The following is a 9,782-nucleotide window of genomic DNA, read 5'->3' as shown; positions in this document are numbered from 1 at the left end:
AGTCTTTCCTCTATGTGGATTTCTGCCACCACAGTATCAGAAGTAGGGCAGACGCACAACAGGGTTTCTGCTACATGTAGTATATAAAGTCATAATTCCACAGCGTGTACAAAAAACAGCGTAACATGAGACACAGCCGTCTTCTAACTGTAAACAAACCGGGAACTATATTCTCTGGCGGAAGAATATAGTACTTGGGCGGAGTATATAGTTCCCGGTTTGTTTACTGTTAGAAGATGGCTGTGTCTCATGTTACGTTGTTTTTTGTACACGCTGTGACTATACAAATCACAACATGTAAATAGGAACATGTTGGTGTTATTTTGTCACTTTTGTCACAATTGGGAGCAGTAGGCTAGTTGGAACCAGTTACCTGCAGGATCTGTGCTAGGCTAAGCTAATGCTGGAGCCGTCAGACAGTGTTATAGCACGCACGGAAATGAGAAGGGTATGTATGGACTTGTCTAACTCTGGGGGTTAAAGTGAATAAGCTAAATTCCCAATAAGTCGGCATGTTCCTTTAAGTCATAAAAATAGTCTAGGCCTTATATGGCATGAAAGTGCAATATTTAAAGGTTACGAGAACAGAAGAGGAAGTTGCACCCCACACAGGCCCCGACCTTGATGTGTTTGTGAAGATAACAGTTTCTGCTTAGCAGAGGTGGGTAGAGTAGCCAAAAATTGTACTCAAGTAAAAGTACTGTTACTTCAGAATAATATGACTCAAGTAAAAGTAAAAAGTAGTCATCCAAATAATTACTTGAGTAAGAGTAAAAAAGTACTTGGTAAAAAAACTACTCAAGTACTGAGTAACTGTTGAATAACGTCTGATTTATTTTTTAACACAAGCATTCAATCAGACAGACAAAAATACAAAATAATCATCTTTAGACAAATTATAGTTCATCCAATCAATTAAATAAATTTAAATTAATTAATTATAGTTATTTCTATTATATTTTGCTCTTCTTATGTAAAATATGTGGCTATTGGTCATGTTGTGCAAACATCGCCTCTTTTATGTGAATACGCGACGCTAGATTGGGAAACCCTGGGTTGATTGAACTAGTTGTTAACCACCGTCGTGACACAGCTTGCGGGACCGCGGTTGTTAGGTTAGAAGAAGCCGGGTTACTGAAATAAATCCAGGCCATGTTGATCTGGCCTCTGGGGTGTTCCTCCTCGTCTGTGTCTGCATTGCCGACGGTTGATTCTGACATTGTCATTTTTGTTTTGCTGCGACTGTAAAGCTAACCCGTCCCGCCGCTGAGATTGAGTATGGTCACGTGACGAGACTGCACAACTTTGTTTGATTGGTGAAACACAGTCACGTGGTAGAGCCTTTAGCGGAAGTCTCTCTCTCTGTCAAAATAAAACATTAAAATGAGGCGTATGCGGGGGGATAAAAACAATGACCCGTAGAATACCAAAGAGGTAAAAAGAAAAGTAACAAGCTCATTGTAGCCTAATGTAGCGGAGTAAGAGTACAGTTTCTTCTTCACAAATCTACTCAAGTAAAAGTAAAAAGTACAGTATAGTGATTTAAAACTACTCCTAGAAGTATCATTTTTTCAAAAGCTTACTCAAGTAAATGTAACGGAGTAAATGTAACTCGTTACTACCCACCTCTGCTGCCTAGAAACAAGAAGAAAAGTCTCAGTATTTCTGCTAAGTTTTGCGTGCCTTAATGGTAGTTTAAAACTTTGCTTTACCTACTTGTATGCCAACTGTCGTTATAATGATTTTTCAGCCAATATGTCTACCTTCTTATTTCTTTCTACCCCATGGATGCATTATATTGGGTACATCCCATAGCCCTTAAATTGCATCCCTGACTCCTCCACTTGCCTCCCTTCCTTGCGTCTCAGGCATCCAGTATACTCGCTGCATCCGACCTGTCGCACGCAAATGTGACGTCATGGGAGCACCGTAACTATTTAAACTTGTGTGTGGTGGTCGTTCCACTAGTTGCAGTCTTCTCCTGAACAGAGGTGTTGCTAATGAGGAAAGGCTACCGACAACAACGGCAGAAACTGGCAGCAGCATTGACGTCAATGTTTCGATTTGATTTGATGACAGTAGTATAAAGGTGGTGGGTTTGCGCGTGCATGTGTGACGTCATCACACGCACGCGCAAACCCACCCTGTAATCTGGTCATATGAGCGTGCATGTAACGTCGCGGGTGCCCGTTGGTACCGCGATCGCCATCTAGTGGCCGAATGTGGTATTGCATCTAATCGCCGGTTGCGCGCGCGCATACCGCGAACGTAATGACGTCGCGGTCGAACGTCGTCACACCGCGATCGCCATCTAGCGGCCGAATATGGGAGCGCATCTAATCGTCGAAGCTGCGCACGCATCTAGCGCATGTGATGACGTGGCGGTCGAACGTCGGCACACCGCGAGCGCCATCTAGCGGCCGAATATGGGAGCGCATCCCGTCGTCGAAACTGCGCACGCATCTAGCGGATGTGATGAAGCTGGCGTCATGGTTTATGTGGGGGTGAGGCATTATTTACATTTTGTAAAAAGGTGTTAAAACGTCTGATAGACCAATGGTTAGCTGTTAAGAAGGGTTTGCTATTGGTGGGTTGTAAAAACGCCCTACAGGGTGTGGTTTGTGGTGTTTAAAAATCCCTTGTTTCAAGGCTGACTGCTCACTTTTTATCCACCATTTTTAGCTGTTCTGGTAGCTAGCTTGTTTCCACGTTTTTTTCCGCAACAAAAGGCCAGCTGGAGTTTCACTTTTTAATTCTTCTAGGTGCAAGCAAAGAGGAATTGTTTTTCAGCCATGTCTTTCCACGCATTTGGACAACAATCTGGATCATCTTTTGTTGAAGAAGGTGAAACATCTAGAATAGGACCCACTACATTTGGTTTGAGCCTAGCCCACCGTGAAGAGTTATGGGGAGGCGAAGAGCCTAATACTGGAACAACAGGCAGTTTGAGTCAGGCTCCCAGAAAGAAGCGATTCCGTTCGGAGATCTTTCCTACAAGCATGACTGAGTCATGTACATCTGATCTGGAATATGTTGGTGTCAACGGATACAGTTATTCAATTCGCTACAATGCTGGATACGTGACATTAGCTGTTTACACTAGTGTTGCTGTGGAACTATCTAGCAATGCCAAAACAGCCTGTACAATCTCTGTGAAAGACTGGGGCCTTTTTCGTGATGTCGTCTGTCCGGACCTTGACAATCCGGGCTTACCTGAGCTGGTGTATGTGTCTCAATGGGATAGTCGCAATGGCTCCAGTATCTATCGTGGTGGAAGCAGACCGTTTCATGAGACCTACAGAGGATTTTATTTTCCTTAGCTTGTGCAGTGAAAGGGAGAAGTTAGTTGCTGCCCGTGGTCATGAAGAATGGAAGTTAAAACCGTATCCTGTATCTAACGAGGAATACAACAAATGGTTTAAAAATGTGTTCTTTATACAATGGTGTGACTGGGAGATTTTGAAGAAACAGTTTGATACCATCGACTATGTCATCAGAAGAGACAAAATAAGGAGTTCTTATGAGAACATAAGAAAAAGATTGATATTTGGGGACACTGACCAACAGTCTCTACCCCTGCCACGGAACCTCTATAGACCTAAAATCATCAGACACAAAGACTAGCAAAATGGTGGGTCTATTTTTAATGTGCTAATTATTTGCCCAAAATAGTTAAAATGATTTTATTTTTATTTATTTTTTTTGCTACTGTGATTGTAATGTGTTTTTTTTTCTTCCCAGAGGATCTGGAGTGGTTTCATTCGACCCCCCACAGGTACGCCTCCTAACACCCCTGGGCTATTTGCACCCCTAAAGGCATCCGGATCTCCTCAATCCCTTTCATCATCGTCATCATCGCCCCTCTATCGCCGGAACACTTCCTAACATCCCCACCTACACCTCCCTGCCACCATCTCTATTGTTTGGGGCACTTCCCCTCAGACATGTGCATATCAAACAACCCCTCAACATATGATGCATTACAACAGGGAGGTGTTGCTGATTGTTCGGACACAGAGGCGCCTGATCAGACGGATGGGGTGGTGTCATCTTTGTTTATAGATAGCGTTAAAACAGCGTCTCTACATCTTCTTAACATTGTTCTTTACAAGTATTTGGAAGAGCTTTGTTTGGGCTGTCAGATCAATCATCCAAGCCAGAATCAGCATGCCTGTTTAGAGGGGCTACCAGAACACTTCTACACTGTCCACTTTGAACAGCTTATGAAAAGACTCCTTACTGATAAATTCATTGGTGTAGTGCAACGTTTTCTGTCCTTGAAACATCTCACAGCTGATGAGGGTAGAATCAGGGGAGTATCCGAAACAGTTTTGTACGAGTTGAAAACGGCTGAAGTAGTGCTATGTATGACTCTATGATAGGGGACGACGTTGTCAAAATAGCCGAAATTAGAGAGATTGGGGACTATTGGCGCGATTTATATGCAAGAAAAAACTAACAGTGTGAAAATATGGGGAATTGTTTAGGTGTAATGTATAACCATATCAGTGAGCGATATCACGTATCGCATTTATCTGGTATTTTAGATCATGCCATTGCTAATAATGTGAACGACGTTGAAAAATACCAATGTAAGAGTGCTGATGTAGATCGTACAGTTGTGAGTAGGTTAGAAAAACTGATGGTGATTGTAAGAAGACAACATAATACCCCTCCTTGGGAGGATCTGCTGCAGATGTTATTATCAATGTTAATGACACGTGAGAGTATAGTGGAAACATTTTGTGACGTCATAGCCAACATTACACGCAATTTTAAGATGCTGAAAGTTTATCACCTACTTACTATGTATACAATGCTTGTAGATACAGTGAGTTTGTATGTGCAAGAAAAACAGTATACTGATGTCTTGCAGGATTTGCAAAAACTAAATATATTCATAATCAGTAAAAGCAATGTATCCGTATTAGCCAATATGCTGTCTATGATAGAATGAGTTTCACTGTCTTCATAACTGTACTATGTATGGATGTGTGAGAGTGTTTTGTAAAAAAATAAATAAATAAAAAGAATTACATAACTCTAATGTGTTCACTTGTGTTTTAAATGAATCATGGAGAAGGTTATGCACAAAATATACTATGATCCGTCCCACCCAGGAGGGTTAGGAGGTGTACACAGGCTTCGTGATTCCGTCAAAGAATGTACTGGCTTGTCTCCAACTATCCCCACGGTTAAAAGTTTCTGCTGAGGCAGGATGCGTATACACTGCACGCTCCTGCATTGAAACACTTCCCAAGAAACAGAGTGATTGTTAATGGTATCGACAAGCAATTCCAAGCTGATTTGGTCGATATGTCTGAATATTCATCGGAAAACGATAATGTGCACTATTTATTGACATGTATTGATGTGTTTTCTAAATATGCCTGGGTAATATGTCTTAAAAACAAATCGGGTCTTATTGTGACAAGTGCCTTTAAGGAAATATTGGAACAAGGACGCATACCCCAGAAGCTCCAAACAGATGCTGGAAAAGAATTTTATAATAAGGTTTTTCAAAAATTGATGACGCAGTATAAAATTCACCATTTTTCCACATCGAATGAAATAAAATCAAGTGTGGTTGAACGTTTCAATAGGACTTTCAAAACCAGAATGTGGAGATATTTAACGGCTGTTAACTCACGCCGTTATATTGAGGTAGTACAAGATATGGTTGCTGCTTACAACGCTGCATACCATAGGTCAATAAAATGGCTCCGTCCTCCGTATGTAAAGACAATGAGAAAACTGTCTTTAACACTCTGTACAAACTGAAACCACATGGAACAGTGCTGTTTAAATTTCAGATGGGGGACACCGTTAGGATATCAAAGCACAGAGGCATTTTTTCGTAAAGGTTACCAACAGACCTTTACAGATGAGTTTTTACAATATCAAAACGTATAGGTAGAACTCCTCCTGTTTATATACTGAAAGACAATAGCGGGAGCCTGTGACAGGTACCTTTTTACGAAGCAGAGTTACAGGCTGTAATTGTAGACAAAAACAAAGTGTTTAAAATTGAGAAAGTGCTGGCTCGAAAGAAAACAGGCCGTAAAAAGCTTGTACTTGTGAAATGGCTAGGATGGCCTGATAAATTCAATTCATGGATCTCTGAAAAGACATGGTTGATGTAAGATAAAAGAGAGGGGTCAGTCTTGTAATATTAATCATTGTGGTTTGTTAGTGAAAGGTGTTGGAGCCATGAATAAGAACGGATTTTTGTTACGCTACCTAGTAATGCCTCACAATTAGTTTATCCAAATAATAAGATTTGGCAATTCAGAACAAAACTGGCTAAACCGATCATATTACAAACACCGTATGAAGTTGGTCTTATTGAAATTCAATACCCCAGGATCTGGAATAGTTTCACTGAGAACGATGCCAAGATTGATTTCATCGACACGAAAACGAAAATGTACAACAAGACAAGGCTAACAGTTGGTTCTTATAATACAATCGCCAGCATTGTTAATGAATATAATATGAAATGTGCTGCTAACACAGCTCTAGCCCACATAACTATGAGCCACAACCCTATCACTAATAAGATTCTTTTCACGGGAGGAGACGGTTGGAATATTGTGTTTAGGGGCGTCTGGCGAAAATTCTTGGGTTCATTCCAGACTCTGTGTTGAAATTCACATTGGCCCCATTTAAAATGTTCAGCTCCACACCCGGCCGACATCCATGGGGTCGTTATAATATATTTATTTATAGTGACATTGTGGACTATCAGCTAGTCGGTGATAGTCATGTACCCCCGTCCGTTGTATAAATATCTCTGATGAGAGCAAACGCATGCCCACTCTAAGTTACGACAGTCCTCACTACACATCGTTGTCACGCTCGACTATTACTGATATTCAGATAGAACTACGAGACGATCAGAACCAACACATCCCTTTCTCATACGGAAAAGTAATTGTCAAACTACATTTTAGACCTGTGAAACATCATTAAAATGATGAGGAAAGCGTACACAGCCGATGATGGAAGATATATGCACTATTACATGAATCAAGCTGGTGGAGAGTTGCGGGTTTCATAGGCGCCAGCACACAATATGGGCATGGATTGGGGGATATTCAGAAATTTATTTGAATGGCTGTTCCACTTTTAAAAAGGGGTTTAATATAGCCAAACCCCATCTAAAAACAGCAGCAAGTGGTTTTATTGGCGATGTTGTGACTAATGTCAGGAACCGTGGCATCCAGACAACAGGGCAATGGGCTCATGGTGTACAGACGCAAAGCATTAAAAAGAAGCCCGCCAGGATGTGGGCGTAGCCGGACTGTGAACAAAAAGCATAAAAACACCACCAAAAAAACGAAGAATTCTCAAAAAAAGCATCTGTCAGTAGGCGCAGAGCTCAAACGACGCTCTCTGTCCCTGACAAAAGACATATTTTAATTTTACAGAATCAATCATGGCGTTTATTCATAATCAGTCCGAAGAGTGTGTGAAGACCGAATTGGACCTGTTTACAGTACCGCACACACAAACATCTATCGAAAAATCTACATTTGTAGAAATCCCACCAATGTCAGCTCTAACGGACGGAGGTCCTATTGAATTTTTCATTTCGGCTAGCGGGGAGGATTATCTCGACCTTAACGATTCATACTTGTATACACGTGTAAGGATTACAAACCCTGATGGCACATTGTTGGCTAACGCAGCCGATGTAGGTTTTATAAACTATCCTGGATGCAGTCTTTTTTCACAAGTAGATATAATGTTGGGTGATAGACTGATCACACAGTCTTCAAACACGTATCCTTATCGATCCGTTATAGAATGTCTTCTGAATTATGGAAAGGACACATTGGCTACATAATTTAGCACAGGGCTATTTTGTAAGGACACAGCGGGCAAAATGGATGAGACCTCTATCACAGGCGATAATTTGGGGTTGACACAAAGGGGTGAATACACATCCGAAAGCCGTATTGTTGAATTAATAGCACCAGTACACGCAGATTTGTTTTTTTCAAGAAAAATTGTTGCTGAATGGTGTGGACATGTCTCTGAAATTCATACGTTCAAAAGATGACTTTGCACTAATGACCCCTGGAAATGTCAATTCGCTGTGAAAATAATGTCTGCTAGTCTATTTGTCAAGAAAATATCAGTGGCACCAACTGTTAGACTAGCTCATAGTAGGGCCCTACAGCATACTAATGCAAAATATGCTATTGACAGAGTAGCTCTAAAAAAAAACCTTCTCAATACCTACAGGCACACGTGTTTGCAACCAAGAAAACCTATTCATAGGACAGATTCCTAAATTTGTAGTCATAGCTTTTCAGAGATAATGAAGCATACACTGGGTCGTATGCCCATAACCCTTTTAATTTTGGAAACTATAATACAGAATTTATTAGCCTTTATGCCGATGGACAGCCTCACCCAGCCCGTCCTTTTCAGCCCCTTTTTCAAAGAGGGCAATATGTACGGAATATTATCAACTGGTTGAATCAACAGGACGCCATTTAAAAGACAGGTCACTAGCCATAACACGAGAGGATTTTGGGGCTGGTTATACTCTATTTTGTTTTAATTTGAACCTGACGGTGGGGGCTCAGGAAATGTTTCACTGATTAAGAACGGTAACGTTCGCTTGGAAGTTCGGTTCAGAAATCCACTTCCTAGGACTGTGACCCTTATCTGCTATTCAGTTTTTGACTCTGTAATCGAAATATCTAACAGGCGGCAAGTCCTATTGGATCACTACTAAAGATGAATACAATAGAACTCACCAGCGTCCTCAGAAAAAGAATGAATAGAGACACAAATTTCTTAGGAGTAATACCATGCGATCATCTCCCAAAAACAGTTGTTTGTAAATTACCCGCCATGCTCGTTGTAAATACACAGCCCAGTAATATGCCGGGTGAACACTGGCTAGGTATTTACATTACAGAGAACAAGCATGGTTTGTTCTTTGATAGCTTTGGACATCCACCTACCTTTTTCCGCAGGAAATTGGCAATTTCCTCTTAAAGAACTGTGTGGAGATGTACCATTCAGCAATCCAAGTGCAAAATAATTATTCTACAACATGTGGCCAGCACTGCGTCTTCTTTTTATGTCATATTCAAAAAAGATTCCTTATACAAAAGTATTGAGCATGTATGGCACTAATCTTGTATGCAATGATACAATGGTCAGCCATTTTGTTAGCAGTATACACCCCGTTGTGTGTCACGATCAGAAATTTAAATGTGTACAATGTTCATGTTCCACCTATAGGTAGAAATTGTGTAATGATGTTTCTTTTCAAAAAATAAAGAATGTGGAATATACTATTCTTATAATGCCTTATTTTTTTTTTTTTTTTTTTTTTTTTTTTTTTTAAAACAAATTATACAGAAAAAAAATGCATTCAACAGATAAAATTAATGTAAAACATTCATTTAATGTCACCTGTTTACATACAACACAGCATTTTCACGTAGTCGAATAAAGCCAAACACATGAATAGAAAATTTATGTAAAACACATTCATTTTATGTCACATGTTTACATACAACACTGACTTTTCATATAGTTGAATAAAGAAAACACACCTCAAATAGAAAAAAACACCCTCAATAGAATAAAAACAAAAACAAAATGAATGAAAACACATCAAATAGAAAACACCCCTCTCAATAGAATAAAAACAAAATAAAAATAGGTTTTAAAAAAAGTAAAATATAAAGTAGTGTAATAATAGAAATAGGTTTTAAAAAAAAAAAAAAGTAAAATATAAAGTAGTGTAATAATAG

The sequence above is a fragment of the Perca flavescens genome, chromosome 9 (genome assembly GCF_004354835.1).
Source record: "Perca flavescens isolate YP-PL-M2 chromosome 9, PFLA_1.0, whole genome shotgun sequence".
In the NCBI taxonomy this organism is placed as follows: Eukaryota; Metazoa; Chordata; class Actinopteri; order Perciformes; family Percidae; genus Perca; species Perca flavescens.
Note: the sequence above shows the minus strand (reverse complement) of the source record.